The sequence below is a fragment of the Typopeltis vanoorti genome, chromosome 2, assembly GCF_054136105.1.
Source record: "Typopeltis vanoorti isolate ZY-2024b chromosome 2, IOZ_Tvanoo_1.0, whole genome shotgun sequence".
Classification (NCBI taxonomy): Eukaryota; Metazoa; Arthropoda; class Arachnida; order Uropygi; family Thelyphonidae; genus Typopeltis; species Typopeltis vanoorti.
This window is the reverse complement of record NC_143550.1, coordinates 50,905,480-50,926,838: the sequence shown is the minus strand read 5'-3', so window position 1 is coordinate 50,926,838 and position 21,359 is coordinate 50,905,480. Positions and strand designations below refer to the sequence as shown.

The 21,359-nt window shown below is 32.9% G+C and overlaps 1 pseudogene across 1 annotated transcript in view; it reads left to right on the top strand.

The window, feature by feature from the left end:
* LOC150109007 (BDNF/NT-3 growth factors receptor-like) overlaps positions 1 to 21,359 on the top strand; it is a 233,062-nt pseudogene that overhangs the window by 140,637 nt on the left and 71,066 nt on the right. The window contains exon 3 of the transcript XR_016549163.1: positions 614 to 747. The product of XR_016549163.1 is annotated as a BDNF/NT-3 growth factors receptor-like (transcript). The remainder of the gene's footprint in view (positions 1 to 613; positions 748 to 21,359) is intronic.

The following is a 21,359-nucleotide window of genomic DNA, read 5'->3' as shown; positions in this document are numbered from 1 at the left end:
CAATGTTACAAAAAATCCTCCCCTCTCAAAAAAAAAAAATTGTTTAGACATTAAGCCTTAAAATATACCATAATGAAAGGCAAAATACAGTCCCGGTTGGATCCCTTCTTATACTGATCTTGTTTCATCCAATCCACAAGAAAGTGAAGATTATTTATTTTTTATTTATTCGTATGGGGTGTATATATATATATCGGCCCATGAACAGTGTGTGTTCATGGGCCGATTTGCCTGTTTTGAGAGACGAAAAAGCAGAATTTCGAAGTGAAAAAAAACTTCTATCTCTATATGAGACCAGTTAACTCATATTTAGTCGAAAGAGACCAGATAACGGTACCTAACGTCACCGACGGGAATCGAACAACAGTCGCAAAGACCGAGCTATGGAGGCTCTAAAGCTAACATTATATCGGGTGAAATAAGTTTAATAAGTCAGATGCATATCATCACTTTCCAGAAAAGTCACTTTCTTAGCGCAACGTTTTGCCTACAATCGCTTAGGTTATAAAGAAAAAAATTATGTGATATCCAATGTTAAAACTACAAGATTTCTATATTTCTCTACCGTCCTTTACTTTAAAAGCTTCTGGTGTTTTTTTTTTCTGTTTTACAGCACCAAGTACCACAACCGCCAATTCTGTCACAGAAGTCAACATCCCTGCTCCAACAGAAGGTGCCTTTGGTTCTGATCAACTTAATCGAATGCTGGGAGTTAATAAAAATTTACAAGAGAATAAAACGGAAGGGGTAAGAAACTGATAAAAATGAGCTTTGAATGATATTCGCTTTGTGTAATATAGGTCATACTATAATAGTAGTATTATCTCTGTTGAAACATCGGTTAATGCCACTTTACCTTTTTCATTCCGAATTTTTCTGAATCATTCCTCGTGAAAAATCGTGAAAAAAAACTGCACATGTTAAACAAATTGACTTCCTAAAAGAGAAACTTGATATATATAATCTTGTATAATAATATATTATATAAGATTATATAATATATTATTATATAAGATATTATATAATATAAGAATACATATATTTATTGGTAAATATACATCTACGATGCCCTAAGAATCCGTGAGTAAAAAGCCAATGACATTTAAACAGGGGCACTCCTAAACAGAAGCAGGCAAAATAGCCGTAAATATAATAGTTTGTTAAGAGGAGTAACATGGGAGTTTTCCCAGAAATAATATCCATAATATTATATAAGATTATAATATATATATACAGTTGCTAAGGGATAATTATATTAAACAAAATGCTATAGATGGGACAAGGGATTTGAGGGTTTTGAATCTGATAGCAGCATCAGAAAAGGTATCAATAACCACGGTAGATACTCTGCCTCCAATTTGGGAGAGTGACAATGCGGTCTTGTTCTGGGAAGTTTCCAAACACGTGTAGCTCGCAGTCAAGAAGGAGGGGGGGGTTATGTTCAACTACAAGGCTGGTAATTATAAGAGACTCAGAAGTCATCTTGAAACAGTGCCATGGCTTGAGAAGCTACAAGGAAAGAATGTGAGTAGTGCATCGCAAGTGGTAAGAGACTGCTTGAGAGTAGCAGTATCAGACTAAATACCCAACGTCAAGAGGATAAACCAAGTTAGAATTAAGATTATAATCTTAATAATCTCTCATAATCTGGTCTGGTCTTACAGAGACTTAGCCAAACAGGTCCTAAAGTAAATCCAAAACAGTTTTTTTGTTATGTATATCGGGTGAAATTTTATCGATATTATAAAATTTATTATAAAATGTCGAGTAACATTACATTACAGGCTGATGTTACAGAGATGCATATCACCATTGAGGTAGATGAAGAGGAAGTGTTCAGCATATTAAAAATATGAATGTGAACACAGAAAGTGGGACTAGATGGAATATCAGCCCGTTCACGTGGATGTGCAAGAGAATTATCATTGAATGTGACGAAGGTGTTCAATCTAAGTCTCAGCTTTGGCAGGGTTCCATGGGAGTGGAAAGATGATAAGATAGCACCATTGCATAAAGGTGGCTCAAAGACAGAGGTAGAAAACTACAGACCAATTAATATATCGAGAGTAGTTGTTAAAGTATTGCAAAAGTTGGTGAAAGGTAAAATACAACAGTGGGTGGATAGGGATGCGATACTCTATAGTACAAAGTATGGTTTGTAAAGTGGAGGTCCTGTCTTAGTAACTTATTCGCATTTTATAATAAAGTGACAGCAGAATTGGATAAAGGTAATGGCTACACCACGATACTGCTCGACTCTGCCAAGGCACTTGACAAAATACTACATGGAAAACTATTACAAAAACTGGAGAAGATAGGAATGTATATGAGACTAGTAGTAAAGATAGGGGATGGCTGACGGACAGACACCAGAGAGTAGTATATGGTGGAGTGGAGTCTAGGAGAATGATGATGACTAATGGAGTACTTCAGGGTTCGGTACTAGGGCCACTACTGTTTAATTTGTATATCAATGACATACGGAAAGATTTAAGAGGGGATATTCAGTTGTTTTCTGATGCAAAACTGGAGAGAATATGTTGCAAAATATAAGGTTATGCACTTCGAGTTGAAAAGGTTGCATATGGTGAATCATATTGATGGTACTAGTTTGCAGAAAAATGATGAGGTTAGGGACTTGAGGATAATGGTGGGCAGAGAGTTAAAGTTCAGAGGGCATATTGCAAAAGTTCAGAAAGTAAAGATCAAAAAGTAAAGATCAGAAAGTTATTATCCCTCTTTATAAGACTATGATTCGGCTACATCTTTTGACTACTGCGCACAGATTTGGTCACCTGGGTTTCTTGGGGACCAGAAGGTCGAAAAGATTCAGTGACGAGTGACCAAGATGTGACAGGTGTGTGGAATACTAACTACAAGGACAGGTTGAAGGTTTGTTGGTTACAAAGTCTAGTTGATAAGCAGAAAATATGGGGGCATGCTAGAAACATTTAAGATATTAAAGGACTTTTATAAAACTGATGCAAGTGAAATATTTCAATATATAACAAATAGTCAGAGAACTAGGGATGATCCGTGGAAGTTGTGTAAGAGTGTGCTTAGTAGGGTACGTGGACCAAATTTTTTGCGTGGAGAGTGATAAGTGAGCTGAATGGATTGCCAGAATTGGTTGTGAGTTTCATGACGGTGAATGGATTCATGGAGATGCCGTGTAGACGATAAACTCCTGGATATTTTACGTAGTCATGTTTCGGTTTAGGTGTACCGAAAAAGGAAGGAAGTTTGGAAAGCGAAGTAAAAAGAAGTACATATTAATTTCTTAATATGTACTTCTTATATAATTTATAATTTTATAATTTTCCAAGTTATAATTTTAACTAAGTAGAATTTTAGTTAGCTAAAATTCTAGTTTTGAGCTAGAATTAGTTTAATGAGTTAGAATTTTAGTTTTGCGCTCAAAACAAAATTTCTAACTAGAATTTTAGTCAGTTAAAATTCTCAAGAAATTAAAAATCCCCATTTCTTTTTACTTCTCTTTGCAAACTCCGTTCCTTGCTCGGTACACCTAAACCGAAACATGCCAGCCTAAAGAATCCAGGAGTTTATCCTCTTTGGTGTAACTGAAATGTGTCCTATTTTGGTCAGACAGAGTTGCGTAAGGAATAACATGGGAGAGACATTACATATGGGAGAACTAGAACCAGCGCATTATTTAATCACGTTCTTAATTCAGCTCGCCCTAACGAGGAAGATTCTGTCATTTATCCAGTGATTTGGAACAAATCAGAAAACATTTTAGATGCTATGATGAACTGAAAAGATGAATTGTGGAATCAACAGAAATTGTCCTCAATCCGGTCTATTTCAATATTAACCTTAGCTATATCTGGTTGTCATTTTTCAGCTATCCAACTTTGGCATATCCGCGTGAACGTGCCCAATAATACTCATAATTGGGCACTTATAGCTGCTTCTTGTAATGTGTATTTTTGTATTTCTCTTTTCATGTCATGCACATTGAATTTTTCCAAGAATACGAAACTAGTTGTGCGCTCAAATAATAAACAGTATTTTTTTTCTATTTTGGTGTCTTTCGGCATTAATATATATATATATATATATATATATATATATATTAACTTTCATCACTTTTGATAAATTTAATAAATGTAGCGGAAAAAAAGTTTCATTTTTAATTATCTTTTTATAATCAAAATGCAAAAATCAAAATGACAGCATTTTATTTATTTTTTCTATTATTTTATTTTTTTCTATTTTGGTGTCTCTCGGCTTTAATATATATATACTGTATATATATTATATATATATATATATATATATATATATTATATATATATATATATATATATATATTATATATATATATATATATATATATATATATATATATATATATATATATATATATATATATATATATATATATATATATATATATAAAATAAGGTTTAATGACTATTACCGAGAGAAAAGATGACAAGATATATTTAACAAGATACTACTAGTTTACTAGTTTCGTTGCATGAACATCCTCAGGTATCATAATCAAAGAAGTATATAAAAAATTACAGAGACTTAAAATTGTATTAACAGAACAAGTATAAAAAAAAAAGCGGAAAAAAAGTTTCATTTTTAATTATCTTTTTATAATCAAAATGCAAAAATCAAAATGACAGCATTTTATTTATTTTTTCTATTATTTTATTTTTTTCTATTTTGGTGTCTCTCGGCTTTAATATATATATATATATTATTTTTTTCAAACACGCTACTGTTTTTTATACTTGTTCTGTTAATACAATTTTAAGTCTCTGTAATTTTTTATATACTTCTTTGATTATGATACCTGAGGATGTTCATGTAACGAAACTAGGAAACTAGTAGTATCTTGTTAAATATATCTTGTCATCTTTTCTCTCGGTAATAGTCATTAAACCTTATTTTATAATATTCCAACCGAGTAAAAATGAATTTTGAAAAAAAAAAAAAAATATATATATATATATTAATTTTTTGTATTTATCACTTTTGATAAATTTAATAAATGTAGCGGAAAAAAAGTTTCATTTTTAATTATCTTTTTATAATCAAAATGTAAAATCAAAATGACAGCATTTTATTTTTTTTTCTAATATTTTTTTTTTCTATTTTGGTGTCTCTCGGCTTTAATATATATATTAACTTTCATCACTTTTGATAAATTTAATAAATGTCGCGGAAATTTCATTTTTAATTATCTTTTTTATAATAAAAATGTAAAATCAAAATGACAGCGATATGTAAATTAGTACCAGACTCATTAGCACGTCTTAAGAAAAAAAAAAATGGGTTACACCCTTTGTTGGACAAATCTTTTCATCTACTTCTTTTGTTCAGCTTGTCGTGAATAATGACCTTGTAATTCGGATATTGTGAAAAGCATCCCATATGCAAAAATGTGAAACAATGCTGAGAAAGTATGAAATCAGTTGTAATTTAGAAGTGGATACTTTTACGGAGTTATTTTTATCAGTGGTAATGTTGTGGTCGTTATGTTATTTCTTCAGGTTTAGAGAACTTACACGCCAACAATTAAACAATAATGTCAGGAAACCGCTTTTAAATAGTAGTCAACCTCCTGCAAGTAATTGGCTCAAGTTTGAGCTAAGTAAGGCAAGAGGTTGGCTGTTTTTATGATTATCGCTTATTTCAGAAATAGGAAGTAAGCATTCAAGGAATTATTCCTGAATAGTTTGATGGGCGAGATATGTAGAGTGTCTGCAACATTTTATTTTATTTTCCTTCGTTCTGGTCCAAATGTATAGAAATGTATTTATATTTAAAACGCAAACAATAAGAAGCAACTGTATTTCAAAAGTGATCGCAAACAACAGAAATATAAGCTATAGAGAGAAAGAATACACCTTCCGTTTTTTTCTTTGGTCCAATTAGAGTGAATTTCTAAATAACAACGAAGAGACAATTATATTTTAAATGTTGTTGAAATCGGTTAAAAAATGTCACATAGATTTATCTACGAAGAACGTGATTTCCTCCTTTAATTTTCTTCTTTTTTTCCAATCGGATTAAAATTCTCATTAGAGCAAAAACAATGAAATAAATAATTTAATTCTGCATCAAAGTTTTCAGGATGCTGACTTTTATTCGAAGGAGGTATCCTTCGAATAAAAGTGGCAGGTCAATGATATTCAGCATAGTTACTGAAGTAACTCACTATATACTAAATACTAATGAATCAAGAGTGACTTATGTGACTTATTCACCGTTCTTATAAATTTTAATCTTTCATCTATCGATTTTACTTTCATTTCATCAATTTTCAGACACTTGTTATTCACAATTAACTTTACCAATGTGTATCCATAAATCTGCAGGAATCCATTTTGTGATTCTTGTCAACGGATGTTAGTGCCCATTTTTCGACGGTCTTAACATGGAAATACTCATACGATTCATAAATTAACGTATCATCTCTAAACTAATCATCCTATGTCTCCACACTTACTGCACCAAATGTCTCCACACTTACTGCATCAAAATTTTAATCTGAAAAAAATATTTTCAATATACATAATTATCATTATATCTTTCCAAAAGTTGTTTTCCTCTTTCGTAGTTAGCTTGTTTATATTCTACCTGCTGATCCAATAAAGAATGATAAATTTCTCCCGATCCACTTAAGAGACTGCTTTCTGTTGTCTGTTCTTTTGCTACTTTTTTAAACAGATATAGTCAGGTATATGACAAATCTGTACAATCATTCAAACCACACACAGTAGAAAGTTACTGTTGGATTTTTCGCAGTCCTTAGAAATTTTGAGGGAGAACTGTGCCAATATTAAATATAACATGTTGAAATCACAGAGCCTGATAGAACGAAATGTACGATATATAAGAAAAATTTGTCGTTTAGCAAATAGATATACGATGACAAAATAATTAAAAATGAATAAATGCAAATTTTGAAAAACTTGTGTTACGTTTTATTTAAATAATTACATTTACATTAGTGTTTCTAGGAGATTTAGAAATTAATAAACAGCGTCTTCTTTCGCAAAATACCTGCATGCAATATATTTTGCTTTCTCGGGAAAAGAAAAAAGTTAAATAAAAATCCTTTGCGATGCTCCATTGTTATCCGAAAGAAACATGAATATCTTCTGACTCCGTTTGCCATTGAACTGATATAGAAATCATATTTTTATAAAGGTATTACTCGGAGGAGTTCTTCAAACGGTCTTCGAAATGCATTAGTTTTCCCCCTTAAGTTCTATTCAATTTGGTCACTCAATCTGATCAAAGAAGAAGACTGTTTCCTATACGAAAGAGGCAGACGAAGCCATCCGTCAAAGCAAACGCTGGAAGTTTTATCGTGCGTAGCATCGCCCTTTTCCTCCTACATTAGGAAACCACACTCCATCTCCTGTCGTACAAATTCAGAGATAGCTTAGTAATGCGCACGAAACTTTAGTGGATAATCTTACAGGAAACTTTAGAGCAAAGTCTGACAAATGAGGACTTCAAGGAAAACTAGGGCAAATCTCACCTTTGAGTAAAGTTTGAAATATATCTCGAAAAACTTCTGTAAGCTTTTGGAATATTTAGAGGTACTCTATAATTTGATTGTAGACATGGAGCTATAAATTATAATATTGTCTATAAATTATCTCATTGTCTATAAATTACCCTATTGTCTGTGATAAAAGTTTGCTCACCAAATAAAAAATATAATCATATATGAAAACTAATATTCATATTAATAATCATAATATGATTATAATGATTATATGAATAATTATATAAATGATATAATGAAAACAATTTCATATCACTGTGTTACTAATCGTTCATAGTATACACCGTGTTTCAAGATATATACTAAATACAATCTATAAATGAATTATATTTAGTTATATTTAATTATAATTATATTTGAATATTTCAATACTCTGATATTTCAATGATTTCAATACTCTGATATTTCAATGATTTCAATATTTCAATTCAAAATATATAATAGTTGAAAAGAGCAAAATATAATACTATATTTTACTATTTTAAATTGAATATGTAATATTTGCAATTTAAAATAGCATAATATATTTAGAAATATGAAGTATAGTTATTAGAGAAATATTTCAACCATTACGATGCTTATGTTACTGGAAAGTTTTGTATGTACACTAAGACTTTTATCAAAAGTCAAAAGTGTAATGAACAAAAAGATAACACCGTAACATAAATGTAGGCATAATTTAGAAAATATATTCAAAAACAACTGATTAAGAAGGAAGAATTGTCCTAATGATGTATTTCTTGAACAGCAGGAGATTGTAGTTCGAGAAAAACATCAGTCTGCCGCACTAGCCCAGTTGGTAAAAACCACTGCTTGTTACGAAAAGGCAGCGGGTCAGAATCCAAATATTTGCATGTTTATATAAATGTCTGCTCTGAACGAACTCATATAGCTCCTTGAATTTATAAAACAAATTTTTAAAATAGTGTGAAGACAACTATTCTAGAGGACAGAGGTAAATGCAATGAAAGAACAGGGAGAAATTGCTTTTGCTACTGTATGCTTGAAATTGGATTGTGAACGGATATTAAGTAGAAGCTGCTAGGAGCAGCACGTGTTTTTTTTTACAGACTTGTAAAAAAATATAATGACTAAATAAAACCAATCTATGCCAAGAGAAACACACAACGCAAGTTATTCATAAACATATTCACTATTGGGGGGGGGGGGGCACTCACAACACGTGGCAATCCATTTCACTCATTCACCACTCTCAAAGTAAAGAATCTAGTCCACACACACACACACCCACCCTTAATAACCACACTCTTAGACAACTTCCAAAAATCATAAGACAGAAACAATAAAACTAATGAGAAAGTGACTGGAATGAATTCGTGAAAGATACATCTCTACTAACAGGAGTGTCGCTTTACGGACACCCAGTTAATATACATAAGAAAAAGATCAGAGGTGAATAGCTTATCCTTTTCCTTGGTTTTTAACGATTATATATATATATATATATATATATATATGAAAAGTTTTTTACCTTGGGGATAATATATATTAAGGATACCAGGTAATTTTATATATATATATATATATATATATATATATATGTATGTATGAAAAGTTTTTTACCTTGGGGATAATATATATTAAGGATACCAGGTAATTTTATACACTTGGTTTTTTTACTCCTTCTCCAAAGTAAGCAAAACAGTTAAGTTTGCGCCTGAACGTAGTTCAAGTCTAAAGGTAGTGCAATTCGTTGTAAAGGTGGGTAAAGCTCTGATCACTATTCTTAGTATTTCCCATAATGTAAAACACATCTCACTAAGAGATGTATACTGTTATATACATTATGGGTGGGGGGGTCGCTACTCAGACTGGTTTCAACCTTTTTTTGAGGTCTCCTCAGTGAGTAGCTAGTCCTTATCCTTATAAGGACTGGCTTAAAGGGGCGAAGCAAGAATGCTTTTCATCTTCCCCGTTATCTGTAGCGGACAGTGTATGGATAAAACGTTATTGAGCAATTAAAGCTCTGATCGTGGCAGGAGGGTAACAGCAATAGCCGAGCCTCAGTTAGAACTTTAAGTGAGTAGCTAGATCCTGAAATACCAAGTAATACAGAGCCTTATCAACTTTACCTATACAAGTTGCTACAAGGTGCTTTTACTTTGAATAAGAAACTCTGGATGAGATAAAGATGTGAAAAAGTTTTTTACCTTGGGGATAATATATATTAAAGATACCAAGTAATTTTATAAACAGTTAAGTTTGCGCCTTAACGTAGTTCAAGTCTAAAGGTAGTGCAACACCAGGGCAACTCGTTACTTGGTATTACTTATTCCCAAGGTAAAAAACTTTTCACATCTTTATCTCATCCAGAGTTTCTTATTCAAAGTAAAAGCAACTTGTATAGGTAAATTTGATAAAGCTCTGTATTACTAAAAACCTTGGTATTTCAGAGTCTAGCTACTCACTGGGGAGACCTCAAAAAAGGTTGAAACCGGTCTGGGTAGTGACCCCCCCTACCCATAATGTATATAACAGTATACATCTCTTAGTGAGATGTGCTTTACATTATGAGAAATACTAAGAATAGAGATCAGAGCTTTACTCACCTTTACAACGAGTTGCCCTGTAACATGTTGCACTACCTTTAGACTTGAACTACGTTCAGGCGCAAACTTAACTGTTTGCTTACTTGGGATTAGGAGTAAAATAACCAAGTTTATAAAATTACTTAGTAACCCTAATATACATTATTCCCAAGGTAAAAAAAAACATTTACACACACACACACACACACACACACACACACACATATATATATATATATATATATATATGTTGTGTGTGTGTGTGTGTGTGTGTGTGTGTGTGTGTGTGTGTGTGTGTGTGTATGTATATATATATATATATATATATATATATGTTGTGTGTGTATGTGTAAATGTTTTTTTAACTTGTGTGTGTGTGTGTGTGTGTGTAAATGTTTTTTACCTGTGTGTGTGTGTGTGTGTGTGTGTGTGTGTGTGTGTGTGTGTGTGTGTGTGTGTGTGTGTGTGTGTGTGTGTGTGTGTGTGTGTGTGTGTGTGTGTGTGTGTGTGTGTGTGTGTGTGTGTGTGTGTGTGTGTGTGTGTGATACAAGCGCGTGATATCACTCCCACACACATGATGCCGTAAGACTATAGGAAATCAATGCAGTGTATGGGAAAGTGAGTATAGAGTGAGTGAAGTTGTTGAAAGTCCAAAATCACTTTTTTTTTCTGCTTAAGTATCATCATATACTCAAATAAACAAAGAATTATTAGCTTAATATTTACTTGAAAAAAAAATCAGCATGCTGTTTTGGCACTTCTTGATACTACGTTTGACACCAACAGTTATTATTTAAAATAATACAAATATCATATTGTCCAAAAGTCTAATTTTAATAATGAAAATGAAGCTATTTAGTTTCAATAACTCAGTCAATATCCATGATGCCCTTCACATCATGTCCAGGACGTGAAAAACCTAAAATTACAAAGGTTCTTAACTGAACGCAAGTTATTCTTAAACGTATTCACTATTGGGGGCATTCACAACCACTTGTGGTAATCCATTTCACTCATTCACCACTCTCAAAGTAAAGAACCTAGTCCACACATCCTTAATAACCACACTCCTAGACAACTTCCAAGTGTGAGCCTTGTTTCCCACACTCCTTATGTAGGGAAAATTTTCTTTTGTGTCAATCTTATATAATCCCTTTAGTAATTTATAAGTTTCTATCATATCCCATCTCCTCCACCTCTCAGCTAATCCCTGCAACTCACACACTTTCCGTCTATCCTCATAGAGAAAATTCCACAGACCTGTTACGAGCTTGGTTGCTTGTCTCTGAATCTTCTCCACCACCACCGCACGACCTTTTTTTCCAAAGCATCTAACTCCAAAACTATTCAAGTGCAGTCCATCAGACATACAGGTCCTTTCGTCCATCAAATTCACTCCATACATCTATAAACTGCAGTTTATAGATGTATGGAGTCAATATTTCTCACCTGTCAAATCATCCATGGTGCCAAAACAATTACTCCTTCACTTGTTTCTTCTGCAAACTTACAGTTTCACAAACATTTCCTCTATTTCTGCACCTGGGAAACATGTTTTCGTCACTTTCTTATTAAGTATACTCTCATCATCGAATACCAATACAATACTTTCTCTTTTCTCAAAGTTTCTTGCACTTTTGTGCTTTTCCCATTCATTCTTTCTTCTTGCTCCCTCCTGCTGTACTACGCGCCAATTGTTGCTCCAGTCACTCGAGCTCACGTTTTGTCCTGTGAAAGAGTCCGCGTAAGCGCAATTTCTTTCCGCACTGACATCTCATCATCCACATTCTTACTTTCATCCACTTCCTTCAAACTCTCATTTGTATTTCGTGAACTATCATTCACTGCTTCCGCTACATTCTCCATAACACTTTCACATTCCCACCTTTTATCCTTAATATCAGCCACTTCATTCTTCCGCTCCCTACACGACTCGCATTTCTTGCTCGCTAACGAAACATTTCCAACAGGCATTCTCGCGCTTGTATCACTTCTTGATCTAGTACCACAATTTTATCCACATGACAAAATGAAGAAAAAGGAAAAATAACCAAAGAACAAACGCAACTGACAGATATATCAAACTAAGTGATAACTCTTATCATACAAGGCTATGTAAATAGAATTAACTTTCCTGCCCTGGCATTAATTAGGTTTTCATCAAGTCAAGTCGCTCAGTTTCTATGAAGATACTATATGAATAAAAAAATAAATAAAATAAATATATATATATATATAGTCAAGTTTGACTTACTATACATATATATATATATAGTAAGTCAAGTTTGCTCCTGAAGTATTTTCAGGTCTGACGCAACTCGTGGTAAAGGTGGAATAAGCTCTGATCACTTTGCTTAGTATCTCCCATAAGGCAAAGCACATCTTCTGGCAGACATGTATGATGCTATGCATTAAAGGAAGGGCTACTACCCAGACCGGTTTCGACCTTTACTGAAAATACTTCAGACACAAACTTGACTTACTTGCTTGTTTGCTTACTTGGGAAAAAAAGGATTAAAACCAAGTTTATAATATTGCTTGGTATCTTTAACGTATAGTATATCCAAGATAAAAAAACTTTCTACATCTTTCTCTCATCCTGAGATATTTATTTAATAAGGTCAAAGCACCTTGTGGCAACTTGCATAGGTAAAATGTAAAAGTACTGCATTACTTCAACCTTGGCATCTCAGGGCCTGGCTCCCACTGACGAGACCTCAATAAATGTCGAAACCGGTCTGGGTAGTGGCCCTTCCCTTAATGCATAGCATCATACATGTCCGCAAGGAGATATTTTGCATTATGGGAGATACTAAGGAAAGTGATCATAACTTATTCCACCTTTACCACGAGTTGCCTCAGACTTGAAAATACTTCAGGCACAAACTTGACTTACTTGCTTGTTTCCTTACTTGGGGAAAAAAAGGATTAAAAACAAGTTTATAAAATTGCTTGGTATCTTTAACAGACACATATTAACATAATATGTTAATATGTGTTAATAACATATTAACATAATATTAACATAATACACACACACACACACACACACATATATGTGTGTGTGTGTGTGTGTGTGTGTGTGTGTGTGTGTGTGTGTGTGTGTGTGTGTGTGTGTGTGTGTGTGTGTGTGTGTGTGTGTATTATGTTAATATTTCTAGATATGGAAACTGTGGATTTTCCTATTAAAAACATTATTCTAGATTCACGCATTTATGTTCGGATGTCTTAAAGCACTAGTTAAGCTTCAAGACATCCAAAAACGACAAACACGTTACCAGTATTTTTTACAAACATACGCCTACATTAAGGCTTTCTGGATTAAGACGTTTTAGTATTAATTTTCTGAATTAAAAGTTTTTATTAATTACACTATTTGGATTAAATATTAAAACGTAATATGTATATTGATTTGTGTCTTATCTCACAATTGGGCCCTATGGATCGGGAATCTAACGCTACAAACCTATTTTAAAGGTCTATTCATTCGCTATGCTGTACACTTTTTACTAAATATCGTTAGTGTTTGTTTAGAAAATGGATTCATATATAAATCAGTACCATACAATAGACAGTGTTCATTTTTTTTTCTCTTTCCTTGCCATTGTGTGCGTAGGAAGCAAAACTAACAGAATGAAGTAAAAAAGAAATAATGCTGTCAAACATCACGCGAGTTGTATAATTTACGTATTCAACTTTCTTGTTACATTGTTCCAGGTGTCGGTATTCCCACTGACTCATGCACTGTATGCACACCAGAAAGATTAATTACCAATAAGAAAGTGTCAGAAGATATAGTATGAAATGTAATTTATTACAAGCAGAATGAAAATAAGTCAGGAATTTTTTTACTTAAAAACAAAAACGTAAACGAGTGTCTTCCAGATACATGCCACAATAAATCATTTCTACTATTAAAAACGTTTTACTAAATGCATCTTTTAAAAGATGGAGCAATGGCTTGCAATGTCATGAATGACGCCTTTTGAAAGATGCTAGCTTATGTAAGTCTCCCAAATGGGTACAGCAGTATATCATCTAGGCTGGTGAACAGAGTTTCAAATAAATTTATGCTGAAAGTCCAACGCATTTTCAGTATATTAAAATTCTAACACTTCTAATCCACTTAAATACTGTAGTTCGGTCATGTCCATGGTGTGATGATATCAAATATTTTTCTCACAGACGTGCTCATTCCCATTTTACATGTAAATGGATTAGGTAAAGTTGGAATGCTATTTTTATGTGTGGAATTCAGTAAACGATTACATATAAATCTCACTTTGTCGGTATGAATGGTAATTTAAATGGAAATGAGTCGAATACAGCTGCTCAAATGTTAGCCATTTCTGCAGAAACTAATAAAAAAATAAACGTTTACAGTTCCTAAAGCAGAATCGATTTTTGAAAGCGGTGAATGCATTGCTAATAAACATCTTTTCGACATTTATATCCATTTCGGTATTTCTGAACCTTTGGTTATAATACACTTTCTTTTCACTTCTATGGATTTTTATCTAATTAAGTTTTACCTAGTTACACTATGATTAAAAATGAAAGTGAGTGAAAGAATGTTTCAAAATTTATCCTAAAGATTTAAACGCTAGTTTACCATGACAGCACAGGTGTGCTTCTTTATCTGTACAAGTATGTATTCTAAAAGAGTGAAAAATTTGAAACGCAAAGGCTAGTGAATTTATCTCAATTTCTATGATTAACATTGTTCTAGACTTTTAACACTGTGCAGTGGAGGCTGACAGCTTTTCTAGAAGAGGAGGTTTCACAACAGAAATCACTGCACTCTCCATTTAGATAGTTGAATAAATTTCTCAGACACAATATTTGATCGCCTTTTTTTTTTTTTTCAATTTGCAAGAACCAATTTTCGGATCTTGATGTTTCCAATTTCTAATTCTCCTGGTCACTCTTATGACTCGACTGCTGAATGAATGCACGATTCACAAATTTGTCAGTATCTTAGCTCTTACAGAGATACAGAAGACTTGACTCCTTCATATTTGACGGTGTAATATGTTGCCATAGCAATTGAGAAATATTATGCAATATTTTAGTCAAAATACAAAAATAATACAGAAATTAGAAATAAATCAAAGAAAGGATTATATTCTGGACAATAAAATTCCAAAAGGTTGAAACTTATGACAATTACAAATAGCTTTCAAAAGGTCAAAAAGAAACAAAAAAGGTTATTAGCCATTTATTAAAGTTATTGGTTTAAATAATAATAGTAAATATTCTCTATATAAAATGAAAATGTCGAGCAAATAAATTGATATGATATAATATTTCCATCATAACAATGGGCTCCGCTTTTACCAGCTCTATTTTAGTAGGCTAAACATGCGCAAAGGACTAATTATTATTACCCACCGCAAAATTTAAAACACATATACAATTACAGAACATTAAAACAGGAACTGTAGAAACTATACCAACACAGTTAATATAGCATTAACACGTATATACATTTCGCAAATCACCAGAATCCAAAGCCTACATTCCATCCGTAAAAATTACCAAACAACATATATAGTGCATGCTAATTCCACTCTCTTCACACCCTGGCTTCGAAGTAGGTGAGATTAGCCCACCTCAGTCAACTAATCCTCATAATCAATATTATCGTAATTATTATCAATATTGCTATTATTTCACTAACACTGAACTCTTCGAACAGATGGCAATGTGTTAACCATATAACTGTAAATATAGCCTGAATGGTAATAATAATAATATTATTATTACATCACACCTCCAGGGAGTCCAAAGACTCATCGAGGGAGGGGATCTTCTCTACAACTCCTGGTCTCTACTCCACCGGCCTTCATCATATAACACCAACGCCATCTACCGCCGACTACCACCACCACTTTCGTAGACAATTACAAACATTCATACCCACAGCGGGATTCGAACGCTCAGCCTTTTGTCTGGAAAGCGGATAAGCTAACCACTCGGCCAACCACGCCGGCGAAATGTATCTCTGTGAACTATGTTAATATATCTCTGTGAAATATATATTTATATAAAAATTATTATTATTATTATTATTATTATTATTATTATTATTAATTCGTTGTTGTTTACTATATGTTTGTACTAAACATAAAATATGATATGTTAACTGTACATAATCTGCATACTCATATTTTTCTAACTCTGAAAAAAAAAACGTAAACATGCAATCATATTTCTTTGTTTAACGGTGAACTACAATAGTAATTTATTATTGTATTATTATTAATATTACTACTACTACTACATACAACATTAATAATTACCAAACCTATAACTTATGTAGTCCAAACAAAAGTTCATCTGAAACAGCATCAATAATTCCCCCACCCTGTACAAGCCCATTGGAACACGTACAGTTGCCGCCCAACATCCTTTTACAGTACACCTCGAAACCCACAGAACAAGTTTCTTCTCCTCCTCATTCATCCCTGCTACAGCAGTACTGTGGAACAGTCTTCCCCATGACGTATTTCCCAAGGAATACAATATACAGGCGTTCAAATCAAATGTAAACAAGTTTCTCCTTTCATAACCCATCACCCATATACGGTACTAACGTACTATAGGTTGACCAGCCAACCTCCTGTATATGGATCCAACATAAAAAAAATAAAATAAAAAAATAAAAAAAGAGAAGGTGGTAGCATGGCATTTATCAAAGAAAAATACAATGTGACTGAAAAACAAACTCATTTCGAACATGCGAAAACGCTAATTTTGGAAATCACAAATAGTGACAAACATAGTATCAAATACACAATAAACATAATATACAGATCTCCAGATAATAATCCACTCAGCTTTTTGCATGAGTTAGAAGCATGGCTAAGCGGCATCGAACCCCGTACAACACATAGGCTCATCCTAATAGAAGACATTAATATAAATACTCTTGACCACGCTTCTTCAATCACTAACACATACCTTGATATACTAAATCAGTACAACATAAACCCTGCCATTAACTCCCCAACAAGAGAAGAAATACTCAACAATTCAGTAACACAATCGTGCATTGATCATATCAACATACGGGCTCCCATCCATACATATACATCATCAGTAATTAACGTCAAAGTTGCCGATCACTACTTTGTCTCAACTTCGTTTTATTATGTTACCTAACCCCCCCCCCCCCACCTCCTCTCACCACCACAAATGTCAACGAAACTCGATCATATTAAAGAGCATTGTCGACAACCTTGTAAAAAATACAGACTGGAATTGCCTACTTAAAATAAATGATCCTATAGCATTATATGAGAATTTCCAACTAAAGTTCTCAGAAATATACAAAAAATGCAACAAAGCCTACACAAACGAGGCGACAAACATACAATAATCAATGGATAAATGGCGACTTACTAAATTGTATTACTGTAAAAGAATATCTACGGAAAAAATTAAAAAGTCACCCAGTAACACACATTTACAGACCTTATACAAAAACACAAGAAATCAACTAACAACAAAAATTCGTAGGCAAGAAGACGTTACTACTTCCAAAAATTCATGGAATATAACGACAACATGAAGCCAACATGGGCTACACTAAACGACTTAGTAACTCGAAAAAAGAAAACTTCAGCACAAGATTTTGGAAATCACAAATAGCTACAAACATAGTATCAAATACACAATAAACATAATATACAGACACCCAGATAATTATCCATTCAGCTTTCTGCATGAGTTAGAAGCATGGCTAAGCGGCATCGAAAAAAGAAAGCTTCTGAAGAAAGAAGTCTGAAGAAAACTTCAACACGCTTTGAACACACTTTGCAAAAAGTTTCGGTCAGGATACAAACCAAGAGGAACTAACAGACTCATTCAACCATGCCTTCGCAAACAATATCACACACTCATAAAAGACAATCTACCAACGATCAACAAAAAACTACTGACACAAAATCAACAACAAAATGTATTTTCCACCTGTAACAAAACAGGAACTGAAAGAAGCACTCTTACAGCTAAAATCAAACACCACTCCAGGAATAGACAAAATAAGACTCACAGACATTTTAACACACTTTGAACAAATAAATCCAATACTTTTGAAACTCGCAAACATAACACTCGACACTGGCATTATTCCACAACTAAAAACTGCAATAATTACGTCACTTTACAAACATGGTAAAAGAAAAGATACTCAGAACTACAAACCGATAGCTACCCCACCAGTCATTTCAAAAATTCTTCACACACACACACACACACACACACACACACACACACACACACACACACACACACACACACACACACACACACACACACACACACACACACACACCAGACTACAAAACTATCTACAGAAGTACAACATAATCTCACAATATCAATACGGCTTTCAGAAAACAAAAAGTACCATCACTTTATTAGAAGATATCGCCGACGCAATAAACAAAGCTCTCGACAGAAACAAGTACGCCGTCCTTATACTGCTTGACTTAACCAAAACATTTGATACACTTGAACATGACATACTATTCACCAAACTATACTCAATAGGTATAAGAGGAACACTGCATACCTGGTTCAGGAACTATCTCTCAAACAGAACACAAGTAACAAAAATAGGTACATGTATCAGCCGGGGTATACAAATAAAATACGGTGTCCCTCAAGGCGCCATATTATCACCCACTCTGTTCAACATATACATTAACGATGTTAATAACCTGGCCATAAGAATTCAAATATTTCAGTACGCAGATGACACCGCACTACTAGCAATCCACACAAACATTAACACGGCTCTCTTCAAAGCACAACAAAACCTAAATGAAATCACAACATACTTCTACCAAAACGCAATTGTAATCAACGGCACCAAAACACAGATGTTAATGATACACAATCCGAGAATCATGCGCCCCGCACCACTATCGATACACTGTCACACATACCGATGCATTAACAACAAAAAAACTGTCAATGTCCCGAAATCAAACCTGTAACACATGCAAAATACCTCGGTCTCTGTATAGATTCCCACCTTAAATGGACAAAACATATAGAATACCTACATACAAAACTCCGCATCATCGCAGCGAAACTCTTCCAAGTAAAAGACATTATTCCATCTAACATAAAAAAAACTCCTATATCACGGTATCTGCGAATCCCTACTCAGATACGGTATAACAGTCTATGCAAACACATCAAACAGCCACCTAACAAAATTAGAAATATTACATAGGAAAATTGTGTCAACAGTGATTTGGACACCTTACACGCAACAACCAATATCTGACCAGCACATAGCGATACACAGAATCCTGAGCATTAAAAATCTGAAATACTACATAATATTACTAAGGAATTACTTCAACATCACCTATAGAAACAACAGAAACACATATCGTATAATACGACCCACAACAACTCTCTACATCCCTACACCCTTCTACAACTCATATGGTTCTTTGTTTAGATCATATCAGATACCCGCGCTAATCAACAACCTACCAAGAAATTTAAAACACATAGACAAGTATAGAACATTAAAACACGAACTCTGGAAAATATACCAACAAAGTTAATATACCATTAACACTAATATACACATCACAAATCACCAGCATCCATGCCTACATTCCATCCATAAACAGTAACAACAACAACATAAAATAGTGAAGGCTAATCCCACTCTCTTCACAAAAGCTAACCCAAGCTTCGAAGTAGGTGGGATTAAATCGCCTCATTCATCCACAGGTAATCCTCATAATCAAAGACTGCAAATTATGTAACAAAACAGTCAGTTTTGTTATACCGTATAATAATGATGAAGATACAGATATTAAAAAAAATATATGAATTTGTATCCAAAGAAAAAAACATTGAAAAGAAATAATGTACCTTAAACTGCGTACAGTATAAAGTACAGAGCATCAAGTGCAATATGCATTAATTGTAAATATGTAAATACTCTGTACTATGAAAATAGAAAAATTGTCATTTTAAACATAATGTGTAAACTGCAAAAAATGTCTGTAATAATCATCTATAATAATCATATGTATGTAATTTATCTGAGACATTATCATATTATTATTATTATTATCCATTTTTCAAAAATTCCGTGTAATCTTCGTTAATATCAGAAGAACACGTGTTGTATATATAGATGCAAAAAAGTATGATTATCAAAATTTTAATTGAAATGCAATGTAGAAACTGAATCATATATGCAGTACTTAGTGCTAACTTTTGTAAAAATTACAAGCTGGAATGCACTAAAGACGATTATTGTAATTGTGTAAATATTTTAGAAATCAATAAAAAAACTACTACTACTACTACTACTACTAATAATAATAATAATAATAATAATAATAATAATAATAATAATAATAATAATAATAATAATAATAATAACAAATACACGAATTATGCTGTTATATCAGTTTCTCATTATGCGTATTATAATGATATTAATTAGAATCTTTTCTTAGTCACTTCGAAGAAAACAATATTATTGCTTAAATTTTGCATTATATGTATGTAATTCATCTGAGACAATTATGTCTCAGATGAATTTAAATAATTTAAACACTTTATTAAAAATGTGTTTAAATTATTATTATTATTATTATTATTATTATTATTATTATTATTATTATTATTATTATTATTATTATTATTTTACAAAAGAACCTTTGCAAAAATCCAGCGGTATCATCTTATCATAAAATATCATATTATATGATATCTATTCCATAATAATTAATTCAAAAAAGGAAGGACAATTGTCACATCTAATTTTCCCAATTGTCAATTGGGAAAATTAGATGTAGTAAAATTTTGATTTATATTCGGTAATAGTTGTTATATTTAGAGGAACGGGGGAGGACTGCTGCTAACTTTCTGAGGTCACATGACATAATTTGAGAAAACTCCATATTATTAGCTTGACCAGTTTCATTATTTCTATTGGACTTGTCAATAGAAGTACAGGAGTGTTCGGGTGATATATTTCGATTCGTCTTGTGAGCAGTTTAGTATAAGTATATGGCGATACGTCAACGGTCTGAACTGAAGGTTTAACAGTCCGTAAGCATTACTATGCGGTATAAGTTTCCAACTTTTCGTGAGCGATATTACCATAGGGGAAAAAAATCTGGCAGCAAAGTGACTAATATTAAAACAAGATATTGAGGCATAGGCGTGTGTGTGCATGCACTCATGCACGCTGAAACTCGTCA